General features: G+C 43.5%; 1 non-coding gene across 1 annotated transcript; it reads right to left on the reverse strand.

Moving 5' to 3' along the window:
• Window positions 1-20,701: 20,701 nt before the first annotated feature.
• Window positions 20,702-20,807, reverse strand: LOC130852730 (U6 spliceosomal RNA). The gene has a single exon (XR_009053457.1). It is a non-coding gene; the product is annotated as a U6 spliceosomal RNA (small nuclear RNA).
• Window positions 20,808-21,936: the final 1,129 nt, after the last annotated feature.

The following is a 21,936-nucleotide window of genomic DNA, read 5'->3' on the forward strand; positions in this document are numbered from 1 at the left end:
CACAGAATAACTACCTTCAGATCCCCTTTTCCTCTGGCTTTTAAGCTTAATTCAATTTGTGGGGGCATTTCTCCTTCAAAACTGGACTTTCACACCAACCCTGACAATGGTGCCCAAGAAATCTGGTCAGTGACTCCTCATCAGCGATGTGAAAAATTGTTTCCCGAGAAGCATCAGCAGTAGTTTCGTGTAAATTCACCCTGTGCTGTGACCATGGTCCTTGTCTAAGCTCTCGTTTTGTATACGAGTAAATGGAGGCACAAAGAAATAAAGGTTTTTTTCAATTTTTATTGAAATATAGATTCTTTTCCATTATAGGTTATTACAAGCTATTGGGTACAGTTCCCTGTGTTCTACAGTAGGGCCTTGTTGTTTATCTATTTTATATATAGTAGTCTGTATTTGTTCATCTCAAACTCCTAGTGTATCATCCCCCCCCCCCCCCCCCCCGCCCATTTCCCCTTTGGTAACTGTAAGTTTGTTTTCTATGTCTGTGAGTCCATTTCTGTTTTGTAAATAAGTTCATTTGTATCATTCTTTAGATTCCACATATAAGTGATATCATATGATATTTGTCTTTGTCTGACTTACTTCACTTAGTACGACAGTCTCTAAGTCCATTCATGTTGCTGCAAATGGCATTATTTCACTCTTTTTTTATGGCTGAGAAATATTCCATTGTATGTATGTGCCACATCTTTATCCACTCGTCTGTTGATGGGCATTTAGGGTGCTTCCATGTCCTGGCTATTGTAAATAGTGCTGCAGTGAACATTATGGTACATGTTTCTTTTTAAATTAGAGTTTTCTCCAGATATATACCCAGAAGTGGGATCACAGGATCATATGATACCTCTATTTTTAGTTTTTTAAGGCACCTCCATACTGTCCTCTACAGTGGCTGCACCAATTTACATTCCCACCAACAGTGTAGGGGGTTCCCTTTTCTCCACACCCTCTCCAGCATTTATTATTTGTAGACTTTTTGATGATGGCCATTCTGACCTGTGTGAGGTGATACCTCACTGTAGTTTTGATTTGCAAGAAATGCAGTTGTTGAAAGCCATAGACTTAGTATCCAGAATGCACTGTTGCTGGACTGGGTCCAGAGAGGCTGTGAAAACAAGACAGAAAGTGGGGGCTTCTCTAGATTCAAATCCCAGCTCTGACCAATGTCACTGGGTGACCTTGACCAAATAGTTTTGTCTCATTTCCCTCATCAATAAAAAGGAAGAGGTTGAATTAGAGGCAAGGGGCTCCAGGATGCCAACATGCCCTGATTTCTGGTTTCGTTTCACAGTAAGACAAAAGGGAAACATGTAAACATATTTACAAATGGCAGTTTAGATGCACAATGAAATAAAATACTTTTTTCATTACATTATAACTTGCAACAGGGGAAAATATGTAGGCTGAGGAGACTGTTAGGAGAGCTACGTGGGAGTCACCAATAAACTACAGCTCTTAAAAGCTTTATCTAGGGACTTCCCTGGCAGTCCAGTGGTTAAGAGTTCACCTTCCAATGCTGGGGGTGCAGGTTCAATCCCTGGTCGGGGAACTAAGATCCCACATGCCTCCTGGCCAAAACACCAAAACATAAAAACCAAAGCAATATTGTAACCAATTCAATAAAGACTTTAAAAATATGTATATATATCAGGAGTTGACTACAAATAAGGAGAGGTTAAGATTTCATGCAAAATAAAATGTATTTAATGTAATATATTTATTCTAAGACCTGTGTGAAGAATTTTCATCTTTGAGTGGGTGCAATAATTTGATATTTGAAGCAGAACAAATGAACAGAGTGTCTACCTCATAAACACTGAAGAGAAAAGAAAGTAGCTCCAAATTTAACACTTTAATAAAGACTTTAAAAATATGTATACAAAATATACAAGCAGCTCATGAAGCTTAATACCAAAAAAGCAAATAACCCAATCCACAAATGGGCAGAAGACCTAAATAGACATTTCTCCAAAGAAGACATGCAGATGGCCAACAAACACATGAAAAGATGCTCAACATCACTCATCATCAGAGAAATGCAAATCAAAGCCACAATGAGGTATCACCTCACACCAGTCAGAATGGCCATCATCACAAAGTCTGGAAACCACAAATGTTGGAGAGGGTGTGGAGAAAAGGGAACTCTCCTGCACTGTTGGTGGGACTGTAAGTTGGTACAGCCACTATGGAAAACAATTTGGAGGTTCCTTCAAAAACTACAAATAGAACTACCATATGATCCAGTAATCCCACTCCTGGGCATATACCCAAAGAAAACCATAATCCCAAAAGAAACTTGTACCATAATGTTTATTGCAGCACTATTTACAATAGCCAGGACATGGAAGCAACCGGAATGCCCATCAACAAATGAATGGATACAGAAGATGTGGCATATATATACAATGGAATATTACTCAGCTATAAAAAGGGATGAGATGGAGCTATATGTAATGAGGTGGATAGAACTACAGTCTGTCATACAGAGTGAAGTAAGTCAGAAAGAGAAAGACAAATATTGTATGCTAACTCACATATACGGAATCTAAAAATGGTACTGATGAACTCAGTGACAAGAACAAGGACGCAGATACAGAGAATGAACTGGAGAACTCGAGGTATGGGAGGGGGCGGGGGGTGAAGGGGAAACTGAGACGAAGCGAGAGAGTAGCACAGACATATATATACTACCAACCGCAAAATAGTCAGTGGGAAGTTGTTGTATAACAAAGGGAGTCCAACTCGAGGATGGAAGATGCCTTAGAGGACTGGGGCGGGGAGGGTGGGGGGGACTCGAGGGGGGGGGAGTCAAGGAAGGGAGGGAATACGGAGATATGTGTATAAAAACAGATGATTGAACTTGGTGTACCCCCAAAAAAATAATAATAAAAAATAAATAAATAAATAAAATAAAATAAAAATATATGTATATATATCAGGAGTTGACTACAAATAAGGAGAGGTAAGATTTCATGCAAAACAAAATGTATTTAATGTAATATATTTATTCTAGGACCTGTGTGCAGAATTTTCATCTTTGAGTGGATGAAATAATTTGATATTTGAAGCAGAACAAATGAGTAGAGTGTCTATCTCATAAACATTGAAGAGAAAAGAAAGTAGCTCCAAATTTAACACTTTATGCTTAATGTTTTGGAAAAAGCAGCTTGAAAGTCTGGAACCACTGGGGCTAAAAAAAAAATGGAACTTCAGAAAATGACCCTCTTCATCCCTTATTTCACTTCAATGAGACAAGTAAGAGAGGTTTTTACCCTTGGGGAAAATGTCAAAGTTTTCATCCCATTCTACAGGGAAACCACAATTCCCAAAGGGTAAGAATAACTACTCTAGGTGTTAATTTAAAGAATTTGACCCGATGACTATATCGGAGTTCAGTTTTTTTCACTTTCTTAGCTGATAGTAGCTAGATTACTTGAATTAAACTAAGGTCTTCATATGAATTACTGAGTGTCTAGGTTTTAAAAATACTCAAATTTCTGAGCTGTCGGCTTTGTAGATCAGAACTTCTACCAGTCAGGGGAGATGGGGATGTCTACCTACTCTCATTCTCAGCATCTCTTTGTGACCTGTTCGGTACAAAGTTAACATGTTACATTTCTTGGCTTTAAGAAAATCCCTTTGTAAAATGAATTTATACAAGATTGTGAATATCCTGGGGCCTTCATCTTTTTAAAATTGAATGTCTTTGGGGAAGATGACTATAGGTTTCCTCTTTCTCTCTTTACCAAGCTAACAAACAAAAAAATGTTATAAATCCTCTTTTCTACATCTACAACTGAGCTACCAAATCAGATCACCTTAGTGCAATTTTACACCCATTTTCCTTCTGCTTCCCCCTTCCTGTTCACCAGTATTGAGTTTTGACTGAGATTAAGTGTATAAAATGTCTCCTGGAAAAATACTGGCAGAAATCGAGTAAATACAAAGATTGAGTACATCTGACCTGTGTAAAATAAAGCAATTTACAGTATCTGCCAGGAAGTTTCTTCTTTCTCCCCCACTGTCTGCAAAGTGAATCTCATTAACATAGATGCATAGTCACTTTGAACCGTAACCATTTAAACGGACTCCAAGTGCATACAGCCATCTAAAGTAACAAATCCACATGAAAAAATCAAGGTCTTCCTGTAGAAATGATATTGGTAGAAACTTCAATTCCATTTAATTCGTTTACTTACCGGTCACCTCCTGAATGACCAGCACTGGGGGAAACACAAAGGAAGTAAATGTGAGGGTCCGACCCCATTGGGCTCTGCATCTTTGAAACAGCATGAAAGCCACAGGTGGAAGAGAGTCCAGTTAAAGCTCATTCAAACATATGGATACCAAGAAAGAAAAGGGGTGTGTGTGCAAGGAACTGGGAGATTGGGATTGACATGTATACACTCGATATTATGTATAAAATAGATAAGTAATGAGAACCTACTGTATAGCACGGGGAACTGTACTCAATGCACTGTGGTGACCTAAACAGGAAGGAAATCCAAAAAAGAGGGGATATATATATATATGCATGGCTGATTCACTTTGCTGTGCAGTAGAAACAAACACAACATTGTAAAGCAACTATACTCCAATAACAATTCTTTAAAAATCTACAGAAAGCTGGAAAAGGGCTGAGTCTGAGGCGCTGAAACAGTCAAAGACAGAATTCTAAAAATGTACATGGATGGAGGCCAAGAGATGGAGAAAACATTTGAAACTGGGGCTAGAGTTGGCCTTGGAGAGAGTGGAAAAAACAGGGTGAGGGGATGAACCTGGGGCTGCTGGCAGCAGGGATTGTGTTCTCATCCTTACTGGTAGCCTGGCTGCTGGAGAAAGAAGGGGCGAAAGGGATGGACTCCCAGCAAGAGGGAAGAATCCCCTTAACTTTGGGTACCTAAGGGTCAGACAGTGCCTATGGCACAAAGAACCCACCAAAGTTTTGGGCAGATGCAATGACAGAGACAGTAAAAGAGAGGATTGGGTGATGAGAAAGGGAAGAGGAAGAGAAACAAGTGAATGGACTCATTTCATCAGACACCTACCTGTGACCAGGGCTTCATAGGGCCAGCCTAAACTGGTGGCATTATTGCTTCGTGAAGTGCTTTAGTGGATAAGGTAGCTTCCCGGGTAATAAACACAGCTCCTCAGAGGTGTTTTGACCCTTGTAAACCAGTTTCTTTCCTGGGATCAAGCATTCCTTGACGTAGATGAACAACTTCACTCATCCCTAGTCATTTAGGGAGTGACCAATAAATACATAAATTAAACCGAATTGAAGTTTCCATCAATACAGTTTATGAAGAATGACCTTGATTTTTTTCCATATGGATTCCTTGACTTAGATCCAGCTATACACTTGGAGCCCACTTAAGATGGTAAGGATATGGAGACATTGGGACACGTGTGCACTGTTCTGGAAATGTCAAATGGTTACAGCCATTGTGGAAAATAGTTTAGTAGTTCCTCAAAATATTAAAACTAAAACTAACACCTGATCCTAAAACTATTTCTAGATATAAAGCCAAAAGAATTGAAAGCAAGGTCTTTTTTCCCCCTGATACTCTTATTATTTCTTTTAATCAAAGTATACTTGATTTACAATGTTGTGTTAACTTGCTGTACAGCAAAGTGACTCTGTTGTACATATATATATATATATCCTTTTTTAAATATTCTTTTCCACTATGGTTTATCACAGGATATTGAATATGAAAGCAAGTTCTTTTTTTATTAATTATTTATTGCTGTGTTGGGTCTTCATTGTTGCACACGGGCTTTCTCTAGTTGCAGAGAGAGGGGGCTACTCTTCATTGTGGTGCGCGGGCTTCTCATTGTGGTGGCTTCTCTTGTTGTGGAGCACGGGCTCTAGGCGTGTGGGCTTCAGTAGTTGTGGCACACAGGCTCAGTAGTTGTGGCTCACAGGCTCTAGAGCACAGGCTCAGTAGTTGTGGTGCATGGGCTTATTTGCTCCAGGGCATGTGGGATCTTCCTGAACCAGGGATTGAACCAGTGTCCCCTGCATTGGCAGGCGGATTCTTAACAACTTCAACCCCAGGGAAGTCCCGAAAGCAAGGTCTTGAACAGATATTTGTACACATTATTTGCAATAGGCAAAAGATGGAAGTGACCCAGATGTCCACTGACAGATAAATGGATGAACAAAACGTGGTCTCTCCATGCAATGGACTGCTATTCAGCCTTAGAAAGGAAAGAAATTCTGATGCATCCAGCAACATAGATGAATCTTGAGGACATCATGCTAAGTGAAATAAGACAGCCACAGAAAGACAAAAACAAATGCTGTGTGATTCCATTTCTATGCAGTACCTAGCGCAGTCAAATTCAGAGACTTGAAAGTAACATGGCGGTTGCCGGGGACTGGGGGGCAGGGGGGGCGTGTGGAATGGGGAGTTATGCTTTAACGGTGACAGAGTTTCAGTTTTGCAAGATGAAAACGTTCTCAAGAAGGATGGTGGTGATGACTGTACAACATTATGAATGTACTTAATGCCACTGAATTGTACACCTAAAAATGGTTAAGATGGTACACTTCAAGTTATGTGTATTTTACCACAATAAAAGAAGTTGAAAGAAAAAAAGAAAGTCTGGTCTAAAATGACTAATGTTGCCTGAGGCCCCACCTAGCAGAAGGGCCCCCCTCTGCAGCCTTTCAGGGTCTGATTCCCGGCCCAAGCAGCTCATCAGATGCCCTATTAAGCAGTTAATTATTTCTCTTTGATGCTGGCTTTTTCATCTTTTAATACAACAGTTTTACTGTCTCTGATAATTAGTCTCGATAACTCTTTTAAATCTAATGAGGCATGGCCAACTCTGCTTACCAAGGCCACACATCATTAGCTTCTGGCCTCTGTGTCATCCTGTCACCCACAATCACTACATGACCAGCCAGGCACTTGCCACTGGCAAAATGGTGTGAAGTGACCTGCTGTCAGGTCAGTTAATACTGGTGCTTAATGAACTTCCAGGACTACCCACAATCTTGCATATTTCCCACCCACACCCTGCGATAAATCCTTTTTCCACTAGCCCAACAATAGGATCTTTAGGGAGGGTCCTCTGCTTTCTCATCCTCTGCTCCCAGGAAGTTGAATGTTTTGTCTCAAAATCCCCTGAAAGAAGCAGGGAAAAAGTAATGCACTGAGTGTGGGGTCTAGTCAAAAGATGTTGAGTCGGTCTTGCTGAGCTGTTCAGCAGCTGGGTGGTCTCAGGCAAACCCCTTAACCTCTCTGAGTCTAGCTCCTCATCCAGAACAACAGACATCTGAGGGTTGTGTTGAAAGTTAAATGAGTTCATTGGTACCTATGTTGCCAAGCCACATCAGCCTGGAAGGAAAAGTAAAATAGTTCCCTTCTGTCTACTTTTGAAATGAGTTAGGGTATAAATTCATATGGAGTCAAGATGCTATCAAAAATCAATTTCTTTAGGTTTTCCTTCTCTCCATACCAATCTTCCATTGTATCACTCCCAAAACATTTTGGGGGTGGGAGAGGGGGTCCATGGCTCTGTTTGTTTATTTGCTTCTGAGTTCATTCTGAGTCTGCTTCTATAAGTGAACTTCAGAGGCAAGATCACAGGGAAGGCTTTCCATCTTGTCCGGTTACTGCTATGATTTCGAAATGAATCTCAAACACACATCTTGAATAGAAGGTCGGTTCTCATCCAGGCACACAGACTTCTCTCATTTTGGGAGGATACAAAATCAAGTCATTTTTCACAGGTACTTTCCAGATTGTCATCTTAGGAACTTGATCAGTTTATAATAAACATAACAAACTATTTCTGTGCTTCCAAGTCTGGAAAGACCACTGCACTGCTACCCTCAAAAATCCCTTCTTTGCCCAAAGCAGAAGACCACAGGGAGCGGGATACATATGGAGACCGGCCACAGCGGGTGTTCATGTTGCCGCGGGGACCACTGGCTCCCAGGATGCTCAGGACCGCCCCCTCAGGAAACCACAAGACTCTCTTCCCTCACAGTCTCCCAGGATGCTCAGGACCCACCCCCCAGGAAACCACAAGACTCTCTTCCCTCACAGTCACTTAGAGCCCCAGCATTGCCAGCGGGGTGCTTCCTTCCTGTCTGTGCCAACCACCTGGAAGTTTCTTTTTCTCACAAAGGAATAGAGTGAGAGGTGAGAGATTCGGGGCCCCGCGAGTTAGTGTTCTCTGTTCTAGGGTAACTGGGCCCACAGCTTCACATGGAAACGGCAGAGCCCTCACTCGGTTTTTTATTATCTCGTGCTTTTGCCACTTTGTCCCATGGACACTCACCCGAAAGAGAGCTGGGCTGGCTAGAAGGCAAAGGAGGGGTACTGCCTCCCCAAGAGTCTTGTCTGCCTTAGACTGTGAGCTCCCCGGGGACAGGACCACATATGCCCTGTGCTCCTCGCGTCCAGGGTGCTCAGTGCAGACCCTTGCACAAAATCACAGCCAGCAAGTACTTCCTGAGTGAATGAATGAGTGAAGAATGGGCACCTGCCTGCTAGCCCCTCCCCCGACCTTGCAGACTTGGACCCACTTCTACAGTCATCAGGTCCTTCGTTAGGGTCACTCTTCAGAACACGGAGTGATGAGTGACCCTCGTTCCTTCAGGTCGGGTGGTTACCAGGGCAACTTCAACTTACCTAGTCAACTGTCTTCTCAAATTCATACCTTCACTCCTTAATCCACTCTTTCAACATAATTAGCTGAGCACCTGCCAAGTGTCAGGCACTATTCTTTCTTTAATACATAATGCATTTGCGCAACTCAAAGTCCAAAATTAGATACAAAGATATAAACTGAGAAGGTTCCCCCTACCGGTACCCCACTGTTACTTTTTTAAAAAATTTATAAGCAAATAGAAATAAATAAATTGCAGCTCCTGTGTTAAGAAGCACCCTTTTTATACAGTTTTGTACCTGAATCTCTCCACAGCTACACATAGATACCTGCCTCCCTGATATTTTTTATAGCTGTATAGTATTCCATTACCATAAGTACCATGGTTTCTTCAACTTGTTTTCTATTGCAGGGCATGGGTTGTTTCTAATCTAGTGTTACTGTAATACAAACAATGTCACAGTGTACTTTTGTGCACTTTACTGTACAAGTACGTCTGTAGAATAAATGTCCAGAAGTGGGATTGTTGGATCATAAGATACGTGTGTTTGCATTTTGAGGAGGTCAGGGGTTTGCCACTCTGCAGCCCCACCAACAATTGTGGGGTCTGGGCTCTGTCCCCAGGAATAGAGATGCAGTGGGACCAAGATGGACAGGAGCTCAGCTCTCATAGAGCTTACACGCCAGTTCGGGCAGCCTGTGGACAGCCTGCGGACAGCCTGCACCTACAAATACTAAGGTGATTGCAGACTGGGATACGATGCCGTGAGGACAGCACAACATAGTTCTTGGGTGGAGACCTGTGCAGGCTGGTGGGCGAGGGGTGAGCCGTGCTAGGCAAGGGGTCATGGAAGGTCTCCAAGGAGATGACACTTTATCCAAGACCTGAACGAGGAGGCAGTCTTGAGATCAGAGGAAACTTCCACAACATCTGAGGGGACAACATGAGACGGCGTTTAGACTCATTCTGGAAAACCATCCCTGCCTGTCTCACTCACAGGCAGACCAACATGCAACATAGCCAAATTCAGGGGTTCCTGCTACTCATTGATCAAGGGCTGTTGAACTGAATTGTTCTACATATTTCCAACCCCAAGAGTGTGTAAAACTAGGTGAGGTGAAGAAGAGGCAAGTTCACTTTGCTGCTTAGAATCAGACCTTTCTGTTGTCCACACTTAAGAGATTTTTCAATAATTTTTCAAACTTTCCAGAATCTAATAGATATATAGATTTTTTAATTGTGCTTTAAAAATATAAAATTTACCATTTTAATCATTTTAAGGGTACAGTTCAATAATATTAGGTGTGTATTCTCATCGTGGTAGAGTCTTCAAATTTTTAACTTAAAAAAATAAAAAATAAAAAATTAAGCCTAGGCTGTGAAAAAGGTTGAAACAGGACAAAAGTCACCAAAACTTGCAGCCTACAATTTCAAAGTTCAAGAGAAACCAAAAGTTCAAGAGAAACCAAAACCAAAAGAGAATGAGATTGAGGGTCTTTGACGTTCAGAACAACGGCTCCAGCTCTTTCTCCCTGCCTACTCCCATCCAGGTTAGAAAATTGCTGCATGTTTCCAGCTCCCACAGAGCACTTGATGCTTGGGAATGTATTGCATCTTTTACTCCGCAGTAGAAAATAATTAGTGGCCGGTGGTTAATGGCTGGATCAATCAGTCAACAGCAGGCAGGTCAGTGGACTCCCAAAGGCTCACCTACTCACCTGCTCACCTGCTCACCTTTGTACCATGGAGAGAGGATGTACTTATAGATGACCCAAAGAATGTAGCTCTACTTCAAGGAAATGAAACAGGGAATCTGTTAATAGTGGAAAAAATATAGCCGTGGGTGTCATCTTCGGCCGTAAGAGAAAATCCTTTATCCCTTCTTCCTCTTATTGTTAATTTTTCCTGGGACTCAGGCTGCCTCGTGACAATCATCCACTAGATGGCGCCATCCACCTGCTTATCTGCCAGGGTGTGGGTCATCCACTGGGTTGAATCCAATTTTGAGACTTGAAAGCTAGAGGGCAAGATTTCCTTAGAAAAGAGGCATCACTTAAAAAGAAAGTAAAATAAAGATCGCTTTGAATATAAAATGCCTCTTAAGGTCTCTATCTCCTGGTTTGCTGCAAGGAAGCAATTGATGTGAGGGGGTTTTGTAACAAGGTCTGGGTGATGCTTTTCTGCAGGTGGACAGTGGCATCAGGAGAGAAGGCAAGATTCCATGGACATCGGTCTAATTTTCAATAAGTTTTGTGGTTGCCTGGAGAATGCATCCTACACCTGGGTGCTTCACTTCCCCTTGACTGCCCACCAGGACAGGTGGGTTCGGGTTCCCACAGTGGGTGAGAGCAGAGGCTCCTCCCGTGAGCCCGGGGCCATCATCTGGGTGTCATCAGGCCACTTTGGGAGACATTTGATGTCACTTCTGTGAACGCTGCTCACGTTTCCAGGCCTCTCCCTGGGTCTGAGCTCCGAGGACACATTGGCCAGAGGAAGAGGACATTTCCACACGGGGGTGTCCTGGCATCTCCAGCCACAGGGCGGGCTGGACCTCCTGTCCACTTCCTGGCCTTGACCTCGGCTGCCCCGGCTCTTTCCACGCCTTTCTTCCGACTCCCTCTGTCCCCTTCCCCTCTTACCAGCCTCTTGTTTATCTGTGACCTCTGACCAGAACAGTCTGCCACTTTATTTCCTTTTCCCTTTTTTTTTTTTTTTGGCTTTTCAAAGTTTCATCTAAATTTTTTTATTATTTATGTAAAATATAGTGATCTGATTATATCAGATTCACAACGAACTGGACTTGTCCTTGGTGGGCTGTGATTTACCAGACCTTTTGGTGCCCTGGACCACACCTCCACCTGGAAGTGGGGGCAGGGGGCAGAGAAGCTGGGGAGGGGCCCTCCCGAGGGGCCCTCCCTGTACTAGACCATCAGGCTGACGGGATGCAGGGTGGCGGCTCTCCCCAGACCACCCCGGGGAGCGTCCACTTTCATTAACTTCAACATTATGACATGATGCCTCAGCTCCTCCGGAAGGCGCCTCGGACACGTTCCCGGGAGGAATCCAGGAAAACACGCCACCCACCCCCATTTTGCGTGGCCTCCACGAACACTGTCCACTGCCAGGGGCCCTCTCCTCAGCTCCCCCCACCCCTACCCCATCCTGCCTCCATTGATTTGAGGTGCCTTTAGGGTATTTGTTACATTCATTGGGCAGACTTGGCCCAAGTTTTCTAAAAGCACTCACCTAGGGTGTTTTCCAAAACTGATTTTATCTTTTAAGTTGAAGAAGAAGGAAGGATGTGGGGAAGTGTGGGTGAGGTTTCCAGCCTCAGTAGCATCACTGCAAGAGTTGATTGAATGTGTTCATCTTATTTAACCAAAGAGGAGAGAGAGAGAGAGAGAGATGATTGATAGATTAGATGGGTGGGTGGATGGATGGATGGATGGATGGATAGATTATGGGCATACAGTTAGATCTATAGGCAGATAGATGATAGATAGGTGATAGAATAGAAGGATATGTGATAGATAAGTGGAAGATGGGCAAATAGACTTTACACTCCAGTTTATTTTTCATAGCTACAAAGATAATCCAAAGAAGAAGCATAAATAATTTATTAGTTACCTTCATAGAGAAATCCTATTAGTGTACTTTTGGTAAAATGATCTATAGAGCCTCCTCTGATTTGGGATACCTTGGCGGATGCTGCAGGCACAGGTCAGTGTCAGGACAGCCATGAGCTCCGTCCATGGAGAAGGTGGGCAGCTGTGGGAGAACAGGAGGGCCTTTCTCTGTAGCAACAAAGCAGAGGAAGAATTCAGAAACAAGAATAAATACAGCATTTATCCTGCCTGTGAATGACAGAGGTCCTAGGACACTTCTACGGGACCCAGTATATGTCTCCACCGCAAGGAGCCCTTGGGGTGCAGAGCTAATGTCCTCCTGTGAGCACTCTTTTTTGACCCAAGCGCGCTCTGCAGGGTGGACTCTCGGAGGAAGAGAGGCTACTATGATGGGAGGGCTTTACTGATAGAGTTTTGGCCATTTGGCTCATAAATGAAAATATTCAACTTAAGATCACATTAGAAAATGCTCTTGTCAAATTTCTCTAGAGGTCTTAGACACACCCCGTGACTTATGCATCCCTCAAGTCTGCATAAGTGCCCTGAAGAAGCCACTTTAAAAAATAAAAACGATTAATTAAGACCAGGTCTGCCAAGCCCTTCTGCTTTTTAAAAAGCATCCCCACAAACAACAGAGCTGTTGTTCTACAGATTGATGTACATACAATGGTCTGGCTTGATTACAATGCCACATGCTATGAATATTTTTACTGAAACTGATCAGGCCCCAGGGAGACCCTCCGTGATGGGGGAGGTTATGCAAATGCCCCCCAGGGGAGAAATGGAGATGGCTTCAAAGCTTTTAGTCTTGTGATTAATAACAACAAGAAAAAAGACTTTACATAGTTACAGCGTAGGTTCAGGTCTTTCGTCTTTATGTCCCTATTTTCAACTTTTCCTGCCTCAGTGAATCAGAAAATATTGTGGTAGAATTCTGATTTTTCTTTGGCCTTCTCTTCCTGTGGAACATTTTAAGGAACCCAAGGAAGAAAGACACGTTTGGAGAATCTGGTCCGATTTGACCACTTTCACGTATATCTAAAGAAGACGAAAGTTCCCAATTTCCAGAGCATTTTCCCTCAGTGATACTTTTTTCTCCTGGATATTTCAAATGTGATCCATTTGGGGGGTATTTTTTCTTAGTTTATATAACAACCTCTAACACAAAATATTTTGTTATTCCTTTTACCTACCACACACACATGGAAGTCAAATGAGATAAACCTAATATTTACCAAAAAAGCATAAAATTATTTCAGAAATACGTTTGACTTTCTTTAACTTCAGCTTATTGTTAAAATGCCATTGGTTGGGTGTATGGCTGTTTTCCAGTTTTCTAGTTTATCCAACTGTCCTACTGATTTCTGAGGATGCTTCTTAAACTCTCCACAATTGCCTCATTTTGCAAAAATAAAATGGATGACTTATCATCAGAGTTATTGTGAATGTAAGCAAAAAGTTAGTATTATAATTTAATTCTTCCATTGAAGTAATTGGGACAAGCATCATATTGTATAAAGAACCGTAAATATTTATCTTTGATGCCCATCTCATTCATTTCTGGATGTTTGCCCACGTGACTAGCATAGAATCAAATGCCTTTGCAAAGGTATGATATAGAACAGTACGGGGTAGACTATAATGGTATAATAAAATGGTGGCATTTAAAGAAACCCATCTCTCGGTTCTATGATACCTGAAAAAAAATAATAAGAGCCTTTTTCATGCATCTCACCAACATCTCCTTACAACATCTTGTAGAACAAGACCCTAATCTCTGTGCACATACCGAGTTCTCTAAAATGCGCCATTGTCTTTGCAACCATAATTAATTGAATTTTGTCTACAAATAAGTATGTATAATATATCTAATTGTCACTAATTGCTATACAGCTGAAAATGGGCTCCGGCTGGCAATTAGCCACGCTGAGTGAATCTAGGATTGATATTCAGGTTTTCTCACCTATCACAGCACTTTTTCGGCAGGAAAACCTGATGTCATGGTGATAAGCTCCTCCTTTTCTTCCATCCTTATTTCTTTGACTGATAACATTTCATATTAAGTGAACATGTCTTTGGGAAAACAGCTCAATTCATTTTCCCTGGATATGCGGCACTGCATTTTGCCTTTGATCTGTGAAAAGGGATCGGTCAGTATTTTTGAAAATTGGTGGCGAGATGGTGGTTGTCAGAAATGAGACAGTGTAGCCCGATAGCGCTTGACCTGACAGGTGTTCCTGGGTACCTTTCACTGCTCACGAGACCCTGGGCTGGGGCGGGGCAGTATGGAAGTTCATTAGTTTCTGCCCTTCGCTCATGGCTTCGTGAGAAACACAGACATCTGGTTCTCCTGCCCTGTTGGGTGCCAGGTTCCACCCTTTTCTGTTTGTCCCTAAGTGTAATCAATGACTCAGCCCTCTTCCCTTTTAAAATGCATTCGTTCATTCATTTGTTCTTCCAACAAATCTCTACCTGGTCGCTACCATGTGCCGGGTACCATGCTGGGTGCCAGGAATAGAACAAGTTGCAAAACCAGCCCTGGTTCCTATTCGTGAAGCTCACACCTCATTGAGGGAGGAAGGCGTCCATCAAAGAATCATCTTAAGCACATGTCACGTTGTAGAGTGACCAGTGCTGTGAAGGGGAGGGCGGTAGGTGCTGTGAATCACGTGAAGGTGGGGGTGATGGGGGGGGCGGAGCAAGGGCAGCCAGGCTGGCATCTGAAGGTGGAGGAGGGGCTGAGAAGTGGGTGGTGTGACAGGAGCAGAGAACACAGGATGAGAGAGGAGGGCAGAGTTTGTGCAAGACCAGAGGAGGAAGGAGTCAAACCCTGGTGGGGCCTGTAGGAACCATGCTGGGTGGGGTGCTGACTCCCTCAGGCTTGGATTTTGTAAAGATGCCTCCAGCTGCAGTGCAGTGAACGCCCTGATGCTCGCCTTGCTGGAGGTTATAGCCCCAAGGGATTCGTGGTGGATGAGTGATAAATGCAAGGATGCTCATGTCTTGGTACCCAGTGAAGGGCGCTGTGCTGTGTGCACTTCCTCGCCAATCAAAGGGGTCAGGACTTGCTGGGCTGGTCTTTATAATACATGTTCCAGAAATAGACCAATAGCCTTGGAAATGAAGTTAGTTCCAGCAGAACAGTAAAAAACAATATGGATTTTATTCCTTCTTTTACTCACTATCTGTTGTCAGAAGCTGTGAAAACATGGCAGAGTGAGCAGCAGAAGAAAATAATACGGTGGGCTTCCTAGGTGGCACAGTGGTTAAGAATCTGCCTGCCAATGCAGGGAACACGGGTTCAATCCCTGCTCTGGGAAGATCCCACATGCTGCGGAGCAACTAAGCCCGTGAGACACAACTTTGAGCCTACGCTTTAGAGCCTGTGAGCCACAACTGTTGAGTCCATGTGCTGCAACTACTGAAGGCCACGCGCCTAGAGCCCGTGCCCATAACAGGAGAAGCCATGGCAATGAGGAGCCCGCGCACCACAAGGAAGAGCAGCCCCCACTCACCGCAACTAAAAAAAAACAGCCCGCGCACAGCAAAAAAAGACCCAACACAGCCAATTAAATAAATAAATAAATAAATAAATAAATAAATAAATTTATAAAAAAAAAAAAGAAAATAATACGGTGGCTTTCTGCAGTCCTTATTACTCTGCAGACTATTCTCTCCAAGAGGACAGACACCAAGTTTTTGTTGCCTGGAAAGGATGGTGCTTGTGTTTTTTGGCCAAAGAACTGTAGGAAAATACGGGACCTTTTCGATAAAATGGGATTGCCATAGCAGAACCGGCTGCCAATATAAAGTCTTGGATTTTTTTTAAGCCAGTAACAGAGAAGCCACATTTCCCACTGTGGGGACCCACGTACGGGTCTTTTTTGATGGGCAAAGCCTACGAGGGTGGGTTTAGCATCTCCTGTTTCGTTTCCTCTTTGCTTAATTACCCAACGAGATCTGCCTTGGGTGCCGCGGTGGGAATGCAACGCTGCGTATGAGCTGGAGTGAAATTAGTGCCCATTTATTAGTGGAATGTCAGGAGTCTTCCCACTGGTGTTTGGAAAGTACAATGAGTAACGGATGCAGTCCAGCTCAGGAGGATTTAATCTTTGCAACAAAGAAAGAGACACTGGTGTCCACTGAGCTTCGGCTTCTTTTGCCTCCCGCTGTGGGTTCTTTGTGGGATCCCTGTGACTCCTGTGTTCAGCTAACAAGAGGAATTTCAGGAGATTCCACATTGGTCAGGGTTCCCTGGCAAAGAGCAGAGTCCACTCTGGTGAGTTTAAGTAGAGAAGGACTTATTCCCGGCCGTTATGCGTCTCCCAGCGTCCTTGGTGGGGCTGAAGGAATTGAAGAAGCTCTAGGCTAAGCTTCCAGAAACTCCTCCCACAGTCACAGCACAGAAGGAGGCCACCAAGGAGCTGTTGTGCTGTCATGGTTGGAAAGCCACCCGCTGTTTCAGCTGGGACTCCACGAACTCGGCTGTGTCCACACGGACACAAGGCCTGCCTCGCACACTGCTACTCCCCTTCTAAGTCAGTTTGGTCCTTCTTTGCGATAAGCTTTGCACTGAAATAGATGAGTCTATTTTTAATTTTATTCCTTATGAAGGGAGCACTTTTCAGACAGTATTTCCAGCTCCATCCCTGACTGGGGCTTGGCAAATCTATGGTCACCTCCCTGAACTCCACTGATACCCACTCACTCTTTGTCACACTGGTTTTATATTTTGTACATTTTGTACACCTTAAATATATATAATTTTTATTTGTCGAAATAAATCAAAATTAAATTTTAAAAAAGAATAATGTAAGAGGTGGTTTCTGCTCTCCTGCCATGTTTCAAGCCTCAGCCATGCCACCTCCTGTGCCTTTCCTGGCTGCTCTGAACTTTTACTCCCCATATCACTGGCAGAACCCTACGTACACTTGCTTCTATTATGAGTTGATTTCCTCATGTGTGTGTTTACCTCTCGAGTAGATAACGAACACTTTGGCATCTCTTACACTACTGAACACAGAGTGGGCATGCAACAAATGGTTCTTGATTAGATTATACATCCATTACATCACTGTAAAGTTAGTCTCCATGGGTTACACACAACGTGGAAGAAAACCGCAGCTCCGTGACCTATTTAAAAATCTGACATCTCATTTGAGCTCTGGGTTGCCCTTCAGAGACAAGAAAATAAATGTCGCTTTTGTCTTTTTGCTCTTCTGCTCTTCCTGTAATCCCGGCTTTGTACTTCTGGGGATGGGAAGAATTGGATGTTTCACGATTGCTTAGAATTAAGCACGAAAAGCACTAGGCATGTAACTCTGGGGGTGGTAAAAAGAAAGAAGCTGGGAAGGGTCAGAATTAATGGAATCTGGGGCAGGGACCCTCCTCACTGACTCCCTTTGTGCAGGAGGAGAGCAGATGGCAGGAGGGTGGAAGAAATGACCATTTCAACTGGCTCCAAAAACTGCGAGTGGGTGGGAATAAAGTCATTGTCAGGTCAAGTTCACGCTGGTTGGACCTAGGGAAGTCAGTGATGGTGAGCCTTGGCATTCATCTGTTTAGAAGGAGTGTAAAAATCCTTCCAACAAAATCCTCCAGCTCTACCTAATGTCATAGTTATGAACTTTCACAGGTAATTTCCTTTGGCTTATTGAAGCTTAGTTTTCTCTGCCGATGGAAGCTTATGCATCTTTCTTAATCTGAAAGCCCAGTGGGGAGAGAACTTGTATTTGTTCTCCTCCCATCTCTTCACTTAACAACCCTGCTCCCAGCTGTCTTCAGGAACGTTCTTGGCAGAGGGGGCCAGAGCAGAACCGCCCTCCTTGGGACTTGGAGGATGTGTCCTGATTAAACGTGAGAAACAGACCACGTGATGTGACTTGCAAGGGTGGGCACCCTGGAGGCAAGAAGGAGAGGACCTGGGGGCCTGGGATGAGCTGCAGCCAGAATGAGTTGTACAGGAATGGAATGGTCACATTACTTATCCAAGAGTGGACCATCCGAAAGTCAGCTCTTCTTGGTTTAGAATATAATGTGCTGCTTCCATGTCAAGTTTCCCTTTTCCAATTGTGTTCTACTTGTTTAATTCTACAATTTCTCTGTATTGCCTAAAGCACATGCCAATTTGTAGCAGGGAAATTTTCCCTGGGAGCACATTAGTTTCAAGGATGATGCACGCTTGGACCAGGTATCCATTCACAGATAACAGATTTTTTTTTTGCATCCTTAGTTGACAATAAACGGCGATGTGATTGATTAAAAGATGAGAAAACGTTTATTCTAATATGCTAGGCAACCATTTCACTCCCTCCATATTTTTAAAGCAAAGATTGACGTTCAAGAAGAAGCCTCATTTTATTTTTTGCACTTTTGAGGATAAACGCCTGAGGGCAGAGACAGTTGCTCTCTTAGGAGAAAACCCCACGGCGTGTCCTACAACACCGTGCAAATAGCATGTACATGGGAGGCTCATGGTGAGCACTCAGTGAGATTATGTACAAAGAACAGGAGGAAAGCCTGACATAAACTCTCCTCCCTGCATAAGAATAAAACTATACATTATATTCAGATGAAGGCTGAACTGAAGCACGTCGTGGGTCTTTCTTCTTTGTTTCCAGCGACTATCTCTATAGATGTGGCCCTTGGGGTTGCAGTCGTTCATCATCCAAAGGACATGGAGAATTAATTCCTCCCTAAAATGAGATCGATTCCCAGTGTGGCTGGTCCTTTGCTGTCATGTCTTAGACACACACCCTGCCGGCCACGGAGGCAGGCGTGGGGGATGCGGTCCATTCTGTTGCCATGACACCAGGCAGTGTTTCCATAACACAGCCGTCCCACTTTCCGGACAAGCCAGCTTGGACGGTTTGCCCGGTGTGATGCTAGTCAGGCTGGAAAGGGATCGAAGGCCCTTGGGGATTGCCGTTCTGATTTTTGCATGTGAAAGTTTAACTCTGGCTTGAGCCAGGCGTGTACATAAGCACAGGCTCAAGATCGAAAGTGGATGATCCCGGAGGAAGACGCGCAGTTGCTCAGAAGGTATTGAATGAACACACTCTCCCTTCTTTCCTTTCCTTTGCTGAGTGTTTCCGATGCAGGGGTTTGGGTGTCTTGAGCTCCAGGTAGCTGCAGAGAGCAGCGTGAGAAAACAAAAGGTGAGGAGCAGGCAGTGAGCTTATGACATGCAATGGCTAACTTCCGCGGCTTCAAGACTTTAGGCTTTTCTACAAGAGAACAAAAAGGAATTCAGCAACTTAATTTAAACTTGAGTTTAAGGAGAGCTTTTGGTCTCTTGGCAGCGGCAAAACACTTACCATCTGGGGCGTGTGTATGTCACCGAGAAGAGGGTCCCCTCCTGTCATCATTGGAGCCCGGTGAGCGTGGCTTGGAATCCACACGTGGGCTCAGAGCTTACTTACATCAGCAATTTTATTGGAGTAACAAGTATCCAGGGAACAAAACCCACTAACTGCATTTACTCAGAATCAGAAAAAAAAAGAAAAAAGAAAAAAAAAAACTTGGGCTGAGAGGGGTCTTCCTACTGGTGATTTTGCAAGGGACGTCTATGAAGACGACAGTCAGGACACTTCCACTGCTGCTGTCACGGGCAGGCATCCCCTTCTCAGCATGCCGGGGTGACCTCTCCTTCAATTTGTCCCCGTCTCACTATTCCTCCCTCAGTCCAGGTTGACTGCATCGTCCATCCTAGTTACCACAATGGAGAGAAATCGGAATACTTTGTCCAAACTCTCCCAGCTGGCATGAAATAATTATATAATCTGCTTATCTTATCTACCTGATTAGATGGTAAGTTCCTCGAGAATCGCAGACATCACTCTTGCCCGTGTCTATACTCCTACTAACACATTCGTATTTATGTTATAAGCACATGGTAAATATGTGTTTACGTAGCCTAAGTCAAACAGCTTAATGCTTTCCATATCAACTCCCGGGCAATGGTACCATTTCCAAATCCCTTGACTTAACCAGGAATTTTTTAGTGACCATATAGATGATTTTTTGCCCCATAATAGCTGACTCTTCTCCTAAAATATATGAGACAATAACTTTGTAAACCTGTAAGCAATGTTGTAAATCAACTATACTCCAATAAAAAATTTAAAAAAAGAAGAAAACTTTTTTACATTTTTTTAAGAAACATGTCTCTACATGTGTCTTTACAGAGAGTATTTCATGCGCTACAGTGTGGTAAACACTATCTCACTGAAATCGCACTGTCCTGATTCACGCATACACAACATTCCTAGAAACATCTCTTTTTTGTAAGAACACACAACATGCGATACACCCTCAACAGATTTTTAGTGTTGTTAACAGCGTACATGTCGTGCAGCAGAGCACTGGAAGTTATTCATCTTGTGTACCCATTCGCAACCACGATTCTACTCTCTGCTCGTATTTTATTTTATTTTTAAAAAACACGGAATGCTTCACAAATTTGCGTGTCATCCTTGCACGGGGGCCACGCGAAACTTCTCTATCTTTCCGATTTTAGTATATGTGCTGCCGAACTCTAACACTACTTTAGATTCCTCATAGAAGTTCGATCGTGCAGTATTTGTCCTTCTGTGATGGGCTTGTTTCACTTAGAATAGTGTTCTCTAGGTTCATCTGTGTTGTCACAAATTACAGGATTTTATTGTCTTTTTTTATGGCTGCATAAGCGTCCACTGCGTGTGTACATGACATTTTCTCTATTCATGCATTCACCAGGGGACACTCCGGTGGCTTCCGTGTCTTGGCTATGGTGAGCAATGCTGCAGTGGACAGAGGAGGGCATCTCTGTCTCTGAGATCTGGAATTTAAGTCCTGTGGATATGCATCCAGAACTGGGATTGCTGGTTCGCACGGTAGTTCTATTTCCAATTTTTTGAGGAACCTCCACACTGTTTTCCGTAGAGGCTGCACCATATTGCATTCCCACTAACGCTGTGCAAGGGGTCCAAATTCTGCCCGTCCTCACCAACACTGTTGCAATGCAAATAGAAGTGATTTTTCTTTTTCCTCTGGAGAGCAAGAAAAACAAAGAGAACATCGAACAGGCTAGAGGAGGAAGATAACCTGGCCTGAAAGAGTTAAACAATCTTGGTTATCCTTTAGCTGTTACTACTAACAAACACTTGTAGCTAGAGTTGTCCTTCACAAACCTGATTACTCTCTGACTCCATACAAATTACACCTTGCACCTGGCATTTCTTCCCCCCGACACACACTCCTTTGTAGCACTCTTCATTTCAGAAAGAAGGTCATGGGCCGATAACTTCAGGGACACCAGACCCGGCTGCTGCACTGCCTGATGCCAGCTTTGGCCATGAATTTGCAGAAGAAAAGAATGCAAGATCCTCACCACCTGGACTCTTATCATTTACCGGGACTGCAAGCACCACGTATAAAATCGCCCCTGACTCCCGAGGAGCAGGGGCACAGCTCTTCAGGTGCTAGCCTGCTGTGTCTTCCCTTCTGCCTGGCAGAAAAATAAAGTCATCTCTCTTCCTCCAAAATCTGTCTCCTTATTTCTATTAGGCTTCCGTGCACAGAGTAGCTATGATTACAGTAACAACACTTGTCTTTCATTGTTGCTGTTGTTGTTTTGATCGTAGCCGTCCTCACATGTGTGAGGTGAGGTGTCACTGCAACTTTGATTTGCGT

The sequence above is a fragment of the Hippopotamus amphibius genome, chromosome 4 (assembly GCF_030028045.1).
Source record: "Hippopotamus amphibius kiboko isolate mHipAmp2 chromosome 4, mHipAmp2.hap2, whole genome shotgun sequence".
Taxonomy (NCBI): domain Eukaryota; kingdom Metazoa; phylum Chordata; class Mammalia; order Artiodactyla; family Hippopotamidae; genus Hippopotamus; species Hippopotamus amphibius.